The 19402-nt window shown below is 45.0% G+C and overlaps 1 protein-coding gene and 1 non-coding gene across 5 annotated transcripts in view; one reads left to right on the forward strand and one right to left on the reverse strand.

Moving 5' to 3' along the window:
* Positions 1 to 18420, reverse strand: part of LPIN2 (lipin 2) — a 127361-nt gene extending 108941 nt beyond the window's left edge. The window contains exon 1 of one of the 4 annotated variants that reach the window (XM_073006440.1): positions 18404 to 18420. The gene's annotated coding sequence lies outside the window, so the exon portion shown is untranslated. Of the gene's footprint in view, positions 1 to 980; positions 1092 to 2353; positions 2708 to 4952; positions 5177 to 18403 lie in introns of those variants that run through there. The other 3 variants (XM_007974517.3, XM_073006441.1, XM_073006439.1) reach the window with 3 other exon arrangements.
* On the forward strand, positions 16478 to 16607 carry LOC119618678 (small nucleolar RNA SNORA70). Its single transcript, XR_005235048.2, has one exon. It is a non-coding gene; the product is annotated as a small nucleolar RNA SNORA70 (small nucleolar RNA).
* Positions 18421 to 19402: the final 982 nt, after the last annotated feature.

The raw sequence follows: 19402 nt of genomic DNA on the forward strand, positions 1-19402 counted from the left end.
GCTGGAGTGCAGTGGCGCAATCTCGGCTCACTGCAACCTCCACCTCCTGAGTTCAAGCAATTCTCCTGTCTCAGCCTCCCGAATAGCTGGGATTACAGGCACGCACCGGTTAACTTTTATATTTTTAGTAGAGATGGGGTTTCGCCATGTTGGTCAGGGTGCTCTTAAACTCCTGAACTCAGGTGATCCACCCGCCTCCCAAATTTCTGGGATTACAGGTGTGAGCCACCGGGTCTGGCCCAATGCTAGATTCTTATTACCTCCATTCAACACTCTCCATCTCCCCCTCTACTCCTCCTTAGTTTAACACTTACAGATAGCAAAGAAGGCAGACTGGCATTATCCACAGGGAGTGTCAGAAAACTGAGGAAATACTATATTACTTACCCTACTACTGATTAAAACCTAGAGGAAAGCCACAGATAAACCTTGAGAGCAAATGCAAGACAATACAGAGAGCACAAAACAACAGTATCAACACAAGAAACCTGAAATAAGAAATTCAGATTTGCTAAAGGATTAGAATGGATCACTGCAGCAGATTATTCAACAGGAAAGATTTTTTTAAATGCTAAAAGCTAAAAACAACTTATAAATCACTAATTAATTTATATTGTTCCTGGTTAGAAAAAATAAGGCAGTTCAGACAAATACACATATTACTAAACAAGAAAATTAAGGGAATTGGTAGCAAAGATATGAAGGCAATGGAGTCAAATTTAATATAAGTTACTGTTCAGAAAATTAAGTACCAAAATACAGATTTTCTAAACTGTTTATATATGCCAAGAAATCAGAAAAAGGCAAGGTTGGGAAGGCAACCCACAGCTATCCAAGCATCACAAGGTGTGCTTTCCTGTGAGCCAACGTTTCCCCTCCAAAGAAGTTAGAAAAAGCCTACTGTGGATGGCTCATGTTGAAAATATATGACACAACAGGTAACTACAAACACTAAGTAGTGACTGAGCACAGTGACTCACCTGTAATCCCAGGACTTTGGGAGGCCGAGGCAGGCGGATCACCAGGTCAGGAGATCAACACTATCCTGGCTAACACAGTGAAACCCCGTCTCTACTAAAAAATACAAAAAATTAGCCAGGTGTGATGGCACGCACCTGTAGTCGCAGCTACTCAGGAGGCTGAGGCAGGAAAATCGCTTAAACCTGGGAGGCGGAGGTTGCAGTGAGCCGAGATCACACCACCGCGCTCCAGCCTGGGTGACAGAGCGAGACTTCATCTCAAAAAACAAACCAAAAAAAACCAGTAAAATTCTAAATTCAAAGATTATAAAAATAGGACCATTTTTTGTTTGTTTTTTGAGACGGAGTCTCGCTCTGTCACCCGGGCTGGACTGCAGTGGCCCAATCTCGGCTCACTGCAACTTCTGCCTCCTGGGTTCAAATAATTCTCATGCCTCAGCCTCTCGAGTAGCTGGGTCTACAGGCATGCATAACCACACCTGGCTAATTTTTTTTGTATTTTTAGAAGAGACGAGGTTTCACCACATTAGCCAGGCTGGTCTTGAATTCCTGACCTCAAGTGATCCGCCCGCCACGGCCTCCCAAAGTGCTGGGATTACAGGTGTGAGCCACCACGCCCGGCATTCTTCCTCATTTCTTGTTAACAATTTTAACAACATAAACTGACAAACCTGATCACCGAAATACAGCATTCAAAGGCTTTAGCAGAAAAAGACTGAATTGCAGTCAGTGAATCAAATTAGTAAAAATGTTTAGTTTATCATCATTTTAATCCTGAAAGTGACATTAAGAGTTTTATCTTGTATTAAAACACAGCTTGCCTCCTAATAGATTTTTTTTTCTTCTCCTTCCTTTCTGACTGAGAAGTTGAGCAGTGCCAGATGCCCAAACCCAGCTTCCACCACCTTCCTGCTGAAAATCAAGAGCAAGGCAGCCCACGGAGTGGCCCCGGCAGGATTCTGGCCATCTCCCCACTACACATGGGTTGCCACTGACTCTGCTTCATTTGGACCCCAGGGTGAGCAACTCACTCACGCTTGTCTTGAAACACACGTGTAATAAATGTTCAGTGTTAGTAATAGTGTGTTACTAAAATGAAGACTCAAGCCAGCAGCAGGGGAGGTGGATTCCAAAAATCACTTAATTATCAAAGCCAAGTTATTCAAATGTCTCATTACCAAGATATACCCATAAAACTTACTTCTCCAGGCTATAATAAATACCTTCAAACTCTTCAAGTTTTAAAGACACATTCTATATAGGATTCTGCCAACTGGAGGCTCTGTCTACCAACTTGTGAGTTGTTTCATCATGAAGGAGGCAAATGGTAGGTCACAAGACTCTGGGTCTCATTCAGAAGTATAAAAACTTACCAAGCAGTGAACGGTATTCGAGAGAGAGAAACAGGATTTCAAAATGAAGATTCCAAACCACTGCCTACCAATCTGGCACGGCAAGTCGGGCAAATACACACTCAATGACAGTCACTGGGGTCAGAGTAAAAAGAAATGGATTTAAATTAAAGATGCAAAGACTTAAAATCAGGCTTAAAGAAAAACCTCCTGATTTAAATTGCTAAGCACCTACAGGAGATAACCAAATCTACCTCTTACCACTAATCTATCAACTAACAAGACAAAGTCTCCAGCTAAGCGTTACTGTGCTGATACATATGAGGAAATATGTACCCAAAGCACAGAAAAATAGCTGTTGACACAGAGAACCAAGTCATAATGTAATATTAATAAAGTACACATTTGACCTTTTACCACCTCTAACACGTGGCACCACCAGGAATATTCATCCATGCCTCACCATTCAGGGAAGGTAAGTGAGCTCACTCAGGAAGTGCCACCGGCTTCCAGGTCACTGGTAAGGACGAGCTGCCTGCCGCCTCTACCTTCATTCAACAGACCTCGACCGAATCGCATCCCAAAGCCGGCTATGTGCTTGGAACTTACTGAGCAGCTATGGAGTCTGGCTTTCAGGAACTCTGGGTCCAGTCCTTAAAATCAAAAGTACTAAATACAGGGCGATGAGCACCTCTATTGCTACATTCTCCTAGCAATAAAGGAGACAAAGCCCCAGCTGACTCTATTATTTGCTTCTTAACAGTGCTTTACTGTAGTGTTCAAGGGTTTTCAAACACTTCATTTCCAGCTTCTCTTAAGCATAATGCGTCCCTATTGACTCTCAACTGTGCCATCAAACGTTAAAACAGAACCTGTCGTTTCATTTCTAACATTCTATGGCTACCTCTATCAAAAGCTGGGCATGGAGGTACTTCAGTCTGGCCGGGGCGGTTGCTCAGGCCTGTAATCCCAGCACTTTGGGAGGCCGAGAGGGGTGGATCACCGAGGTCGGCAGTTCCAGACTAGCATACAAAACTTTGCTAGGTGTGGTGGCTCATGCCTGTAATCCCAGCTACTCGGGAGGCTGAGGCACAAGAATCGCTTGAACAGAGGAGGCAAAGATTGCAGTGATAGGAGATCGCGTAACTACTCTCCAGCCTGGGCAACAGAGCGAGACTGTGTCTCGAAATAAAAGAGATGCTTCAGTCTGACATACCACAATCAACTACAATTTAATTGGAGGGAAGAGCCGACGTTGGACGGCTTTCACATGTGGCTTCACACTGTTGTTGTTCTCCTCTGGCTGGGTATGGCCTGAGGATGACTGCCCTCCAACAACTGAGGAGGCTGCAGGAGAACCAGCCCAGCACCTGTCTACGTCCCCTGCACTGTGTGGCCGGCTCTGCCGCTTCTCCCCCGCTTCAGCATCACCTGCCACACTTCGTCTCAATCTTAAGCCACTGAGAACGATCAACACCAGACCGTTAAAACATAAACCAGTATGGGCCACTAAATAATTCGTAAATATTTCAAAATGTATTTCAAAACCGACTTTGTATGGTCAAAACATTATATTCTAGCCAGTCCAAGTTTTAATCAACAGTAACAGCCAGCATCACTACTGGGCAAAGAACTTCAGCAGGGCCTACCTTGACACCAAGTCTAGAGCCTCCTTTCCAATTAAAAAGAGTGGATAAGCCCCAAATGTGCATTAAAAATTAGTTTGGCCATTTGCTAGGTAGTCCTTCAAAGTATTTCCAAGTATTCAGAGTCCCAGTACCTTTCTGAAAGGAAGGGTGATCTTTCGGGTACTGGTTTGCATAATTATGCCTAAAAAATGTCATCTTGAATTTTCAATGAAAAGTCTTAAAATACTCAGGCGAGTGGAGAAAATGGTGATCTGCTGGCGTTAGAAGTTGACAGAGAGGGTCTCAGTACAAACTGTATCTGAACATGTTCCTTACAAATTAAGATCTGCACTGGGGGCTGGGGGCTTTGAGAAAACCAACCACATTTGAACCTGGTCCACACGGCCTGAAGGCGGAGGTGCGGGGCAAAGCGCGGCGGAGAAGAAATACCAGCAACTCGGCTGCCCCTGCCTCGCCGCGGATCACGTGCCCGGCGCCCCCTCCCCCAGGGCCGGGGGCGGGATAGAGACACGGCCTCCCACGCGCCTTCCGCACTCCCCTCCGCGCCCTAAACCCGGGGGCCGGGGTGGTCTCGGGTAACCAACCCCAGGGCGGCGGGGGAGCTGCGCGGGGTCAGAGTCCTCAGCAGCCACCACCGATGCCCCGCCGCCCCCGGCTCCCCGCGCACCCCGCGGGTCGGTCCTGCGGCGGCGGCGGGGGCCGCGTCTACGTGGCGCGGTCGCGGCGAGGCGGGGACTGGGGCGCGGGGACCGGGAAGCGGGGACTGGGGCGCGAGGAGGGGACGTCTCAGCCCGCGTCGCCCCGGAGGGTCCCGGCCTCCAGTAGGACAGCCCCGGGCCTGCGCCGCCCCGGAGGGTCCCGGCCTCCGCAGGACAGCCCCGGGTCCGCGCCGAGGGGAGGCCCCCAGGCGCAGACACTCGCCGCCAGCCCCGGAGGGACGCCGGTGAGGAACCCGGCCCGCGCCCACTTACCTGCGGTGGCTCCGCTCCCGGCCCGCGGGCGGCTCAGGGGAGGCGGCGGCTGGACTGCGACGGCTAGGACCCGCCGGGGAGGGAAGCCGAGGGGGCGGGGTCGGCCGGGGGCGCGCGCGGGGTCGGGGCGCCAGCAGCCGCCGCGGTCTCGGAAGCCGCCTGGGCCGCAGCTGAGTCGGGCGGCCCTCATGAATGGGACGCGGCGGCTGCGGCGGCCGAGCCGGCAGCGGGCGGGCGGGCAGCGCGCAGGCCCCGCCCCAGCCACGTGACGCGCGCTCCCGGCCGCGCGCCGCGCCCCAGCAGGCAAGCGGCAGGCGTGCGGCTTCTCACCGCTCTCAGTCCCGGGGCTGCGGGCCTGGGCCCCTGGCCGAGCGAGGGCGGGGCCTCGATTTTCTACTGCCTCGGGCGACAGGAGCGTTACTTTTAAAAAAAAAAAAAAAGTTTTTCCGGTCCCCATGGCAACCCTGCGGCGGGTCACGTGGGACTGAGAGCCCAATTGCCAAAAAGGAATATCAAAGTGCAAAGAAAGTCTAGGGAATGAATGTTTTATAATCCCCTTTTGATCACTAGTAGTAGCACATCTCCTTTGCTTACTTACATCCCCACCAAAAAAAAAAAAAAAAGAAAAAATCCTATTACACAACTGATTTTTAAAAATATGTCAGGGTTCTTTTGCTGTTTTTTGTTTATTCTTTTTATCGAGGCAGGGTCTCGCTGTGTTACCTCGGCTGGTCTCCAACTCCTGGGCTCAAGCATCCTCCCACCTCGGCCTCCCAAAGTACTGGAATTACAGGCATGAGCCAGCGTCCCCAGCATTAAAATATACTTTTGAAGAAATGGGTGACTCACGCCTGTAATCCTAGCACTTTGGAAGGCCGAGGTGGGCGGATCACTTGGGGTCAGGAGTTCGAGACCAGCCTGGCCAAAATGGAGAAACCTCGTTTCTATTAAAATACAAAAAACCAGCTGGGCGTGGTGGCGCGTGCCTGTAATCCCAGATTCTCAGGATGCTGAGGCAGGAGAATCAGTTGAACCGGGGAGGCGGAGGTTGCAGTGAGCCGAGATTGCGCCATTGCACTCCAGCCTGGCGACAGAGAGGCTCCGTCTCGAAAAGAAAAGAAAAGAAATGCGGCCGGGCGCAGTGGCTCACGCCGGTAATCCCAGCATTTTGGGAGGCTGAGGCGGGTCAATCGCCTGAGGTCAGGAGTTGGAGACCAGCCTGGCCAACATGGCAAAACCCCGCCGCCACTAAAGATACAAAAATTTGCCGGGCGTGTTGGCACACCTGTAATCTCAGCTACGTAGGAGGCGGAGGCTGTAGAATCACTTGAACCCGGCGGGCAGAGGTTGCAGTGAGCCCAGACGCCACTTCCCTCCAGCCTGGGAGCGAATCTCTGTCTCAAAAAAACAAACAAACAAACAAACTAGATTGCTGATGCTGTATACTATTGGTGCACACTGGTTTTTAATTTGCAGCCTATTCTATTACTATTCTGTGATTGAAAGTAATGAACAGAAGCCTATGTTATTTCTATATAAATGCCAGTTAATTTATGAGGTGCATTTTGTGTGTGATCATTGATACAGTTCTTAGGGTACTGAAATAGGCATTTGCATACACAAAGCTGTTGCGTGAAGGACAGGGCTGCAGCCCAGTTTCTTCCCAGTAGTGCCTAGTGTAGCTGGGCGGTGCTTGGATCCAGGGAGCAGGCGACCACTTCCTCACTTAAGTTCCTTCTGCTTTTCTCTGAAACTCGATCAAGTTTTGCCCCATCTGTAATCAAGGCCCTACAGAAACATAGGTAGTTGTACTGGCACACACCCACTAGGAATTTTCCTCATTTCACTGCTTCTCACTTGGCTTCACAAGTAAAATAAAAATTTAAGAGGACTAAAATATCCCCCTCCATATTCAATGGATTTTATAAATATGGAGAAGGAAAATTAAAGCTAGAGAGAGAATTTAATCCTCAGTTTCTACGTCAATAAAATAAAGATAGTAGTGTCTTTCTTACAGAATTGTTTTGTGGATTCCCCGTGATGACTTATAAAGTGCCTACTTTAGTGTCTGCAACCTGGAACAGGCTGTTAGTGTTTATTTTCTTTCCTTTCTTCCATTTTTCCCACTTAGACTTTTCCTGTTTCTCTCAGGCTATTTTCTCTATCTCTGCCTTGGGAGGGAAATATTCTGCCAAGCTCCCTTCCTTCCTTTCATCATTCAGGAAGCCCTAGAGCTCCCCTCCCTTCCTCCAAACAACCTTGCGTTTGAGACCTCACTCAGAACGAGTGGTTCAAGTTGCTAGTATTTTCCTCATTTTCCCCATGTCTACTAGCTTACACCACCACTTAGGCAAAGCGGTGACTCATTAAGTGTTTGTTGCATGATGAATCCCTGCACCTCCTGCGCTAGGAGGTGTGGAGGGGCCACCCCAGGTCCACCTACTCCACTGGCGTGTCAGAGGAAGAAAGGGCTTCCTTCCACTGGCCTCTGACCCACCGCCTTCCAGCTCCCAGGTGAGGAACCTCACTCCACTAATTGTCCCCTCTTCCTCAACTCTGGCTTCATTCCTGCGCTTGAATTTCGTGGCCCCTCGGTCGCCCCTCAGGCTATTGACTTACCACCCAGCTTCTCTTTCCACCCAAGCTACCTGAAAGAGTTTCGGGTTTCCCACGTCTTCACAGGCTTGCTGCTCCTCTAACCCTGAAACTGCTCAAGCTAAAGTCATCAATGACCTTCAGGTTGCTGAATACAACAGACCCTTTTCCTGTCCCGTGCCTCATGATCTCTGCAGGGCGAGATGCTCTTGATATTATTTCCTTCTTGAAACTCTCTCCTCCCCTCATCAGTGGGAACTCCTCTGAATTCTACATGCCTGTGCTCAGTGGCTTTCAACGCCTCAACCAGCAAGGTCCAGTGATGTCAGATTCAAACCCATTATTTGTGCTGCTTCAAACCTGCTCCTCCTGAATCTCCTATCCTGGCTGATGGCGCTGTCATCTGTTTAGTCATCCCTGCCAGAAACCTAGAAGGGAGTCTCATTTCCCTCTACCCCCATGCTGCCTCCATCATTCCTTCTCATTATTCCTCCTCATGATTCCTACTCTTCCTGAGGGAGTTCGTGTCACTCCTGCTCTAGCTCTCTGCAGAGCCACTGTACTGGCCGCTTTGAGGGCTCTCCTCCGCCGCACCACTCACCCATGCTTGTGATTAGGCCCTCGCCATCTCTCTTGTGGTCCATTGTAGGAATATGCCAACTGGTCTCCCTGCCCTCTTGTCCTGCCCAATTCCAAGCATCCTGTACTCTGAATTGCAGACCTGGCCATGGCACAGGTGGTTGGCAACCCATTGTCTTGACTAAACCAGCCAAGTTCCCTAGCATGGCATCCAGCGTGCTCCTTTTCTGTCTGATTTTCTCTCCTGCACCTTCTAGTCTGTATGCTTCAGCCATTCCATCATCCCTTTTGCAACAGGATTTTTTTTTTTTTTTTTTTTTTTGAGACAGGGTCTCACTCACTCTGTTGTTCAGGCCAGAGTGCAGTGGTGTGATTACGGTTCACTGCAACCTCAAACTCCTAGGCTCAATCAAGCCTCCCACCTTAGCCACCCAAAGTACTGGAATTACAGGCTTGAGCCACGGTAGGTGACAAGAATAATTTTTCATATATTAACTTCTGTGTTTTCCTTAGAGTTCTCTTTCTTCTTCTCCTTATAAGAATGCGCCCAGGCATTCTGCTTGTCTCAGGAGGTTGTTGGCAGAGTGGAAAGCAGAAGTTGTCTGCAAGACATTTCCTTCCTGTCTTTTATTTCCAAAACTCTGTGCTCAGTGAGGAACCTATCTAAGTCAAGGGGGAGAGGGCCACGGAGAAGACATATCTTTGAGGGAATCTGGAAAGCAGAGAGGGATTTTCTCTAGAATAAGAATCAAGCCTGGAGTTGGAAGGAGGTGGTCCTATGCCCTCCTGTCTGGCAGCTCTCAGGGGACGTGATTCAGCCTTAGAAAAATAGCTTTGTTGTTCCCAGCTTCTGCAACCCTTTCTCTGTGAGGACAGAGAATAGCCAGCAGTTTCTGTACCATCCCTGTGTGCCCAGCTCTTCTAGTAATTCAACTTCTATCATTAACGCCAGTTTATAGATGAAGGAACTGCAGCACTGAGATGTTGAGTGACTTGCCTCAGATCTCACAGCTCATCAGCAGGGATGCTAGAATTTGCCTCCAGCCCTCCTTGACTCCTAAACCTCTATTTTTTTTTTCTCTTTCTAAAAAAGTTATTATTTAGCCATCAAATGAATGAACCAAAACTATTTTTTTGTAATTTATTTTTAGTAGAGATGGGGTTTTGTCATGTTGGTCAGGCTGATCTTGAACTCCTTACCCCAAATGATCTGCCCCCCTTGGCCTCCCAACGTGCTGGGATTACAGGCGTGAGCCACCCGGCCCAACACAAACCTGTATTTTTACCTCCCACTACCTTCCCTCAATTGCCCTACTGCCCTACCCCAGTCAATGTATTTTTTCTTGTGTCTCAGTCCACCTTGTACAGATCACAGTTATAGTACTTATCATACACATAGTAGGTGCTCAATAAATATGTGATGAAAAAATAAGTGAAGATTTCTATTTCATCTAATATGCTCAGCTGGGTGTCTAAACCAACCTTCCCACACTGAAAACAAAAACACAAATACTGGGCAAAATAATAAAAATGTATTCTGGAAGGCATCTATCTATAAACTGGCAAGAAATTAAGAAATTGTCCCAGGACAGGGTGAAGGTCAGAACCCAGAGAGGTAAGCCGAGCCCAAAGCCGGCATATGCCTGGAGAGTTTTTGCTGGATCTAGTGAGTTTGAATGTTGATTTTTGAAGCCTTGGGAGTTTTGTGCAGCAGAAGTAAAGGTTAGTATGTACTTTAAGTGGTGAGATTAATAGAAGACCCAATAAAGGTAGAATTGCAAAAGCAAAATAGTAGAATAAGAAAAAAAAAATTACTTCTCAAGACAACCCAGAAACCTCACTAAAGCTGGTCACATATGAACATGTAAAACACATATAGGCCAGGCGCAGTGGCTCACACCTGTAATCCCAGCACTTTGGGAGGCCAAGACAGGCAGATCACTTGAGGTCAGGAGTTCAAGGCTAGCCTGGCCAACATGGTGAAACCCATCTCTACTAAAAATACAAAAATTAGCCAGGTGTGGTGGTGCACACCTGTAGTCCCAGCTACTCAGGAGGCTGAGGCAGGAGAATCATTTGAACCCAGGATGCAGAGGCAGTGAGCCAAGATCGGGCCACCTGCACTCCAGCCTGGGCGACAGAGGTAGACTCCATCTCAAAAAATAAAATAAATAAATAAATAAAATAAAGTAAAATAAAATATATAAGCAAGTCTCAACAAATCTGAAAATTTTGAATGCATTGGCTGGGCACAGTGGCTCACAACTGTAATCCCAGCACTTCAGCAAACCAAGTCGGGAAGATAGCTTGAGCTGGGGAGGATCGCTTGAGCTCAGGAGTTTGAGACCAGCCTGGGCAGCACAGAGAGACCTCATCTCTACTAAAAATGTAAGAAATTAGCTGGCTGTGGTAGCGTGTGCCTGTAGTCCCAGCTACTCGGGAAGCTGAGGTGGGAGGATTGATTGAGCCTTACAGGTTAAGGTTGCAGTGAGCCCAGATTGTACCACTGCACTCCAGCCTGGGCAATAGAGTACAACCCTGTCTCAAGAAGAATGAAAGAGAGAGAGAAAAGAAGGAAAGGAAAATGTTTATATACAGACTATGTCCTCTGATCACAATGCAATTAAGACAAGAATAAACTTTTTGTTTTTTTTTTTTGAGACGGAGTCTCCAGGCTGGAGTGCAGTGGCCGGATCTCAGCTCACTGCAAGCTCGGGCTCCCAGGTTTATGCCATTCTCCTGCCTCAGCCTCTTGAGTAGCTGGGACTACAGGCGCTGGCCACCGCGCCTGGCTAGTTTTTTGTATTTTTTAGTAGAGACGGGGTTTCACCGTGTTAGCCAGGATGGTCTCGATCTCCTGACCTCGTGATCTGCCCATCTCGGCCTCCCAAAGTGCTGGGATTACAGGCTTGAGCCACCGCACCCGGCCAACAATCAACTTTTTAAAGAAGTAACTAGAAAAACCTATTTGGAAATTCATGGGCCAATGAACAGCACTATGGAAATGTGACAACATTTAAATGCTATATATCAAATATTTGATACTATGTATGAAAATGTGAGGGATAAAACTGAGCAAGTTGTTAAGGGGAAACTTATAGACCTAAAAGTTTATATTACAAGAGAAAATTGTTTGAAATGACAGGAAATTAAAGTCATATGGAAGAAAGGAAATAATAAAGATAAAATTTTAAAAATAGTAAAATCGAAAGCAAACATGCAATAGAAAGAACCAACTAAACCAAACACTGCATTTGTGAAAGACAAATATTACAAACTTCTGGTGAAAAATGATCAGGGATAGAAGAGAAGGCACAACACACAACGTGAAGCATAAAGAGAAAGCTATAATCACACATGATGTAGAACTTACAAAGGTAAAAGAACTTTGTGAAGTTCCAAGAAACGTAAATTAATAAAACTGAAACTCATAACTGTCCAAGAACTTGAATCTGTTGTTAAATATTTTCTGCAAAGAAAAATCCAGCCAAAACAGTTTGCCAGTGACTTCTACCAAACATTCCAGTAATAAGTAATTCCAATCTCACACTCTAAAGTATGGAAAAGGAGATTATCCCTCAACTCGCTTTATGAAGCTGGCATTGCCTTGTATCAAAATCTGATCAGGAGAGTGTCAGAAACAAAAATCTCAGGCCAAAACACTCTTAAATATAGACACAAAAGTCCTGAGCTGAATTTCAACAATATGAATCCAGCAAGGTAATACATTATAACCAAACTGGCTTATCCGAGAATGCAAGGTTAGTTTAAAATGAGAAAATCAATTAATGTAATTCACATTAAAAGACTAAAGGAAAAAAAAAATCCTATGGTAATTTCAGCAGGTTCGGAAAAAGCCTTTGATCAAATTGAATATCCAACCAGATAAAACTCATAGGACACTAGGAATATTTTCCTTGAAAAAAAGGGGGAATTTACAAAAGCATACGTAGTGAGTATCATAAGTAATTATAGCTTTAAAAAAAAATGAGGGGTTGGGTGCAGTGGCTCTCGCCTGTAATCCCGGCGCTTTGGGAGGCTGAGGCAGACAGATCTCTTGCCCAGGAGTTTGAGATCAGCCTGGGAAACATGGCGAAACCCTATCTCTAAAAAAAAATTAGCCAGGCGTGGTGGTACATGCCTGTTGTCCCCGCTACTTGGGAGGCTGAGGTAGGAGGATCATTTGAGCCTGGAAGGCAGAGGTTGCAGTGAGCCGAGATTACAACATTGCCCTTCAGCCTGGGTGACAGAGTGAGACTGTGTCTCAAAAAAATACATAAATAATGAAAGTAAAATAAAATTTTAAAATGAGGAACATAAGTATGCGGACATCTCCACTTCTATTCAGTATAGTACTAGAGGTTCTAATAGTGGAATAAGGTAAGACAAAGAAATCAAATATGTACGTATTGGAAAGAAAGAAATCACAATGACATGATTGTATGGGTACAAAATTCAAAAGAATATATACATAACCTATTGAAATGAATGTGAGAGTTTAGTAATGTTGCTGGATGCTAAAATCAATATGCAAAATTGTTAGCATTTGTGTATACCAGTGATAAACAGTTTGGAATGAGATTTTTTGAAAGATACATTTAGAATAATATCAAAAATTAAATGACTGAGGAATAAATCTAACAAAACATGAGCAAGACCTTTAATTTTTTAATTATTTCTTTTGAGACAGGGTCTCACTCTGTCACCTAGGCTGGAGTACAGTGGCACGAACACAGCTCACTACTCAACTTCTGGGCTCAAGGGATCCTCTCACCTCAGCCTCCCAAGTAGCTGGGACCACAGGCTTGCAGCACCATGCTGAAAAAAAATTTTTTTTAACTTGTTTAAAACTTTTTGTGGCGATAGGCTGGGCACGGTATCACGCATGTAATCCCAGCAATTTGGGAGGCCAAAGCAGGTGGATCACTTGAGGTCAGGAGTTTGAGACCAGCCTGGCCAATATGGTAAGATCCCCCATCTCTACTAAAAATACAAAAATTAGCTGGGAGTGGTGGCACACACCTGTGGTCTCAGCTACTTGGGAGGCTGAGGCAGGAGAATTGCTTGAACCTGAAAGATGGAGGCTGCAGTGAGCCAAGATCACACCATTGCACTCCGGCCTCGGTGACAGAGTGAGACGCCATCTCACACACACACACACACAAAAAAAAAATTGTGGAGACAAGGGTTTCACTATGTTACTCAGGCTGGTCTTGAACTATTGGGCTTAAGTGACCTTCCTGCCTCAGCCTCCCAAAGTGCTGGGATTGCAGGCATGAGCCACTATGCCCAGCAAGACCTCTATAAAGAGAATTAAGAAACTTCAATGAAAAACTATGAAGAAGACCTAGTTAGAGAAATACCGTATTTGGAGATAGAAAGACCCAATCTCGTAAAAATATTAATTCTTAATAAATTGATCTATTAATTCAATGCAATTTCATTCCAAATGGAGGTTACTTCTTTAAAAGACTCTTGAAGAAAAACAGAGAGGGAGCAATTACTTTCTATATATTAAAACTATAGGATGAAGGCAGGGTGATATTAGTACAGGAGCAGACAAATAGGCCAATCAAATGCAACAGAAATTCTCACCACACACACACAGAAAAGTATGTGAGGTAATGAATATGTTAATCCACTGGATTTAGCCATTCCACAATGTATGCATGTATCAACACATCATGTTGTACACCATAAATATATGTAACTTTTGTCAGCTTAATAATTAGGCCAGGCACAGTGGCTTGCACCTGTAATCCCAGCACTTTGGGAGGCCAAGGTGGGAGGATTGCTTGAGGCCAGGAGTTCAAGGTCAGCCCGGACAACGTGGGAAGACCCCATCTCTATTTTAAAAAATAAAAATAAACAAGAAAATATAAAAAGTAAGGTTTATTTTATTTTTTAATAAAGTGATTAAAAAAAAAAAGACAGGGTCTCACTATGTTGCCCAGGCTGGTCTCGAACTTCTGAACTCAAGTGATCTTCCTCCCTCGACCTCCCAAAGTGCTGGGATTACAGGTGTGAGCCGCCACACCTAGCCATTTTTTAAAACTGCAATAGAAAGCTCAGAAATAGGTTCAACATATACAGACACTTGATGTATGGCAGAGGGGGCAATTCAGAATATTGCAGAAAAGATGGATTTTTCAATAAATAGTTAGGAGGCGGTTGACTATTGTATTCATTTTCATTGCTCTAACAAAATACCACACACTGGGTAATTTATAAAGAAAAGAAGTTTCTCTGGCTCACAATTCTGCAGGCTGGAAGTCCAAGGTGGATGGGCCGCATCTGGTGAAGTCCTTCGTGCTGTAACCTAGCAGAGGTGGCAAGAGGGCAAGGGATGCTAATTCAGGTCCCTCTTCCTCTTCTTATAAAGCCACCAGTCCCAGCATGGGGGCTCCACCCTGATGACCTTATCTAATCCCAATTACCTCCCAAAGGTGCCACCTCCAGACACTATCAACATATGAATCTGGGGATTACATTTCCGACACATGAAGGTTGGGGAATGTGTTCAAACCACAGCGATTATCTATATGGGAAAATTAAATTTAGACTCAACTCAGCATCATATCCCAAAATCAGCTTTAGTTGGATTAAAGACCTAAATGACAAATCAAAGTTGTGCTCCTGTCATCATTTCAAGGATATACTTTCTTTTCCGCATTTTACCATTTCTGAAATCGTGATTGATTTTTCATAATAAATGTCAACTTAGACTCCGTGATTCGTGATACAAAATTTTTAGGAGACAATATAGGAGAATATGCTATCAAATTCTGAGTGAAAGGATTTATTAAACAAGACACAAAAAGCACTAACTATAAAGGAAAAGATTGATACATTTAACTACGTTAAAGTTAGGACTTCTTTAAAAGAGACCGTGAAAAGAGTAAAACAAAACAAAACAAAAATAAGCACCATTCCAGGAGAATATATTTGCAACATATATAATCAACCCAAGATTAGAATCCAGAATATATAAAGAACTCCTATGAATCAGTAAGTAAAAATCTCACAATCAATAGATTAGCAAAAGAAATGAAGATGAATTTCACAAAAAATAAGCACGAATGCCCATAAACTTATGAAAAGATGTTTAATTTCATTAGTAATGTCACGCACGTCCGTGTGAAGAGATCACCAAACAGGCTTTGTGTGAGCAACGTGGCTGTTTATTTCACCTGGGTGCAGGAGGGCTGAGTCCGAAAAGGAGTCAGCAAAGGAATGTGGCATTATAATTAGTTCTTATAGGTACACTCTCAAGGGCGGGGAGAATATTACAAAGTACCTTCTTAAGGGCGGGGGGAGAATATATCATATCAGTTAGAGTGGGGCAGGAACAAATCACAATGGTAGAATGTCATTATTTAAGGCTATTTTCACGTCCTTTGTGGATCTTCAGTGGCTTCAGGCCATCTGGATGTATACGCAGGTCACAGGGGATATGATGGCTTAGCTTGGGCTCCAAGGCCTGACAAGTAATCAGGAGAATGTAAGTTAAAACTGCAGTGAGATACCACCACACACCCATCAGAATGATTGAATTTTTTTTAATTAATTAATTTTTTTTTTTTTCAGACAGTCTTGCTCTGTTACCCAGGCTGGAGTGCAGTGGCATGATCTTGACTCACTGCAATCTCCACCTCCCAGTTTCAAGCGATTCTCTTGCCTCAACCTCCCAAGAAGCTGGGATTACAGGCCTAGCTAATTTTTGTATTTTTAGTAGAGACTGGGTTTTGCCACGCTGGCCAGGTTGGTCTGGAACTCCTGATCTCATGTGATCCGCCCGCCTCGGTGTCCCAAAGTGCTGCAATTACAGGTGTGAGCCATCATGCCTGGCCAGAATGGTTAAAATTTTTAAAGTTGTTCAATGCCAAGTGTTAGAGGTGTTACTAATGCCAATGATCAACCAGCATTCAGACACATCACTGGTTCAAATCCAAATTGTACCACTTTTTTGGGGGATAGAAAGTAGAATTTATTGGTGAGTATTAACAGGGGGCAGCAGAGTGGAAGCTATCATGAGTGCAGGGCCCGCCACTTGTCCAGAGGGCCACGACTGGGGATGTACTTGACCCCACAGCCATCTGGAATGAGCCGCTTCTCAGCCACCATGTCTTCAAATTCATCAGCATTCAACTTGGTGAAGCCCCACTTCTTTGAGATGAGATGAGATGAGATGAGGTGAGGCCCCTGCACAGGGCCTCAATGACATGCTCCTTGTTCTGCAGCTTGGTGCAGAGGGACATGATAACTTGGCCAATGTTAACCCTGGCCACAGTGCCGTGCGGCTTTCTTTCCAAAGGTACCTCGCATGCCTGTTTGGAGCCTACACTGGGGTAGTGCAAGGTCAGAGACATGAACATCCATGTTAAAGAAGTTGTACATGTGCAATGGCTGCAAACAGCAGCTTCCTTGGTAGTGTATGCAGCCTGTTTCTTTTATGGGTTGCTCTAAGAAACCAGGTCTTTCAGATGGATGTTCGGGTCTCTGATTCCCTGTGTTGCCCGGACAGGACCTGAACTCTAGCCTCTAGCAATCCTCTTCCCTCTGCTTCCCAAGTAGCTGGGACTACGGGTACCCAGAGTCAAACTATAACAACTTTACAAAACAGTTTGATATTATCTAGAATGTTGAACATGAACACACACGGGGACCAGTAATTCCAATGTTAGGTACATGCCTCTAGAAATTCTTGCCCAAGTGTCCTGAAAGACACATACAGCAATAGAGCAGCATCGCTCATAATTGCAAGGAAGAGTGTCCACCAAGGGTGGGATGGATACTTAGATTGTGGTGTAATCATATAATGAAATCCTACTGATTTACATCAACATGGATGAATTTCAAAAATAAAATCTTAAGCAAAGAGACATCACAAGATTAAAGCATGACTACTTATTCTATTCCAAAAATGATATACTGTTTTAAGATAAAATAGGTGATAACAGCTATAAAGAAAAATAAGGAAATGACAGAAATTGCAGGAAAGAGAGAGACAGTGCAATCCGAGTTGGGTGTAAGTCTAGAGCAGGGGAATGTGCTGTTTCTTGGCCTGTGTGATGGATACATAGGTGTCTGTGTGTACTGTTATTTCACAATATAAACTAAAATAGATGAAGGCTGAAGGAGAATGAATTAATAAATACATACATTTGCATTTTTTAAATGTTATTGTGCTCCTATAAGCTCTGTAAATTTCCGTTCACACTTATAAGACAAACTCAGTGTTCCCTAGAACTTTCCTATAGCACTGCAAGGAATGGTTTTTCAACAAGGCACTGCAGTTTGTTTTGTAATAAATCCTTCTAAAAGGTGAGGAAGAATAAGTTACACAAAATGGGTCAGAAGTGCAAAAAAAACTAGAAACATGAAGACTCTTCTAATAAGTCACTCACATATACATAGCCCCAGATCACTCCATTTAGGTTTTTTAATTAATTAATTAATTATTAATTTTTTTTTTTTGAGACAGAGTCTCCCTCTGTCGCCCAGGCTGGGGGGCAGTGTCACGATCTCAGCTCACTGCAACCTCCCAGGTTCAAGTGATTCTCCTGCCTCAGCATCCAGAGTAGCTGGAATTACAGACATGCACCACCAGGCCTGGCTAATTGTTGTATCTTTAGTAGAGACAAGGCTTTGCCATGTTGGTCAGGCTGGCCTAACTCCTGGCCTCATGAGATCCGCCCACCTCCCAAAGTGTTGTGATTACAAGCGTGAGCCACCGCACCCAGCCTGTTTGCTTTCTTTGAACTGGATGGTTATCATTCTTAGTCCTGGGTACAAAGATTCTTCCAGCTGGTCAATGGACTTTCTGTTTTCACTGGTCATGTGCTGCCAGGTCATAAAACCAGGGATCTTCAAGGCCAAGGTATGGGAAGCGCAGCTGCGCAGAAATCCCCTCTGGAATCTTGTGCTGTCTGAATCCCTCGGGTCAGGGACAATTCATTCCAAGATTAGGCAGGGCTGTTGTTCCACTCAGCAGGCAGACCTATCTAAGGAGACCTGCCTGTAGACTCACTCTGAAAATCATGCTCCTGTTGGAGAACACACTGCCTTCCATAGTTTAAAACCGGGCCGTTTATAGAGAAAATGTGTTCTGTAAATTCTGTGTAAGAAGGATTTGATTTATTAGCACTTGGGGATGTCTCTGATCCTTTGTAACACTAAGCCTTCATCATCCCATATTTTACATTATAAATAAACAAATAATGATAGTAACATTTTAGAAGCCGTAGAGGGGAGGAGAGATTTTAAAAGGCACTCACCGAGGAAGAAATCGGCTCACCAGCGTGTTTGAAAGCTGCTGTACGGCAAGGACCCTGAGGCCAGCCCGGAAAATTTCCTGGTGCTTCCAGGTTGCTGGGTTCAACAGCCATTGTCTTCAATTATTTTCAGAATAGCCACAAATTTGAATGGAATGTTGGAACTACTGCAAACTGTCCCTAAGAAAGTGTTCCCAGGGTATGTCTGGTCTCCTTAAGCCTTTCAAAAAAAAAAACACTTTTAAACCCCTCCTTTCTTTCTCCTCAGTTTTTGGGTGTGTGCCCTGCACAATGATCCCTGATAAGGGATGCTCCTTAAACAGTAGTGTCAAAAGACACATTTTCAACAAATGTAGTTGAAAGATCTCAATTGCCCTTGTGATGAGAACCGGGCAGCACTTCATTCCATAAAATAGAGGAAGTGTTCGGAGCTGAGCAGAAGGGGTTATCTTTGTAGACAGGGAAGGGCCGAAGAGGGCAGAAACCAAGAACAAAGACAGCATTCGTTTCGAGGCTATTTTTCTTGTAAGGGGAGACAGGGAGACAGAACAATAGAAAAATCACTGATTAGTTAATATTAGGTCACTCTGCTTCCTTTTTACATAAGATTTAAAGCCGAGGGAACCCCGTTATCCTGCAGACTGAAGATTTACACTGGCCTGTTTGGGAAATTGGCTGTTATCTCTCGTGATTGCTTGGAAGGTCAAATAACAATTTAGTCTGGGTTTGGTGATGTGAAACTGTAGCGTGGATGACTCCATTTTAATTTTTAGTCTGGTCTTTTGGGGCCTGGCGCAGGAGCTTAGTCTGAAACAATGACCTCCCATAATTTTTTTTTTTTCATTTTTTCTTTCTTTTTTTTTTTTTGAGACAGGGTCTTGCTCTGTCACCCAGGCTGGAGTGCAGTGGCACAATCATGACTTACCGCAGCCTCCACTTCCTGGGCTCCAGTGATCCTCCCACCTCAGCCTCCCCAGTAGCTGAGACTATAGGTGTGCACCA

This window comes from Chlorocebus sabaeus, chromosome 18, assembly GCF_047675955.1.
Source record: "Chlorocebus sabaeus isolate Y175 chromosome 18, mChlSab1.0.hap1, whole genome shotgun sequence".
Classification (NCBI taxonomy): Eukaryota; Metazoa; Chordata; class Mammalia; order Primates; family Cercopithecidae; genus Chlorocebus; species Chlorocebus sabaeus.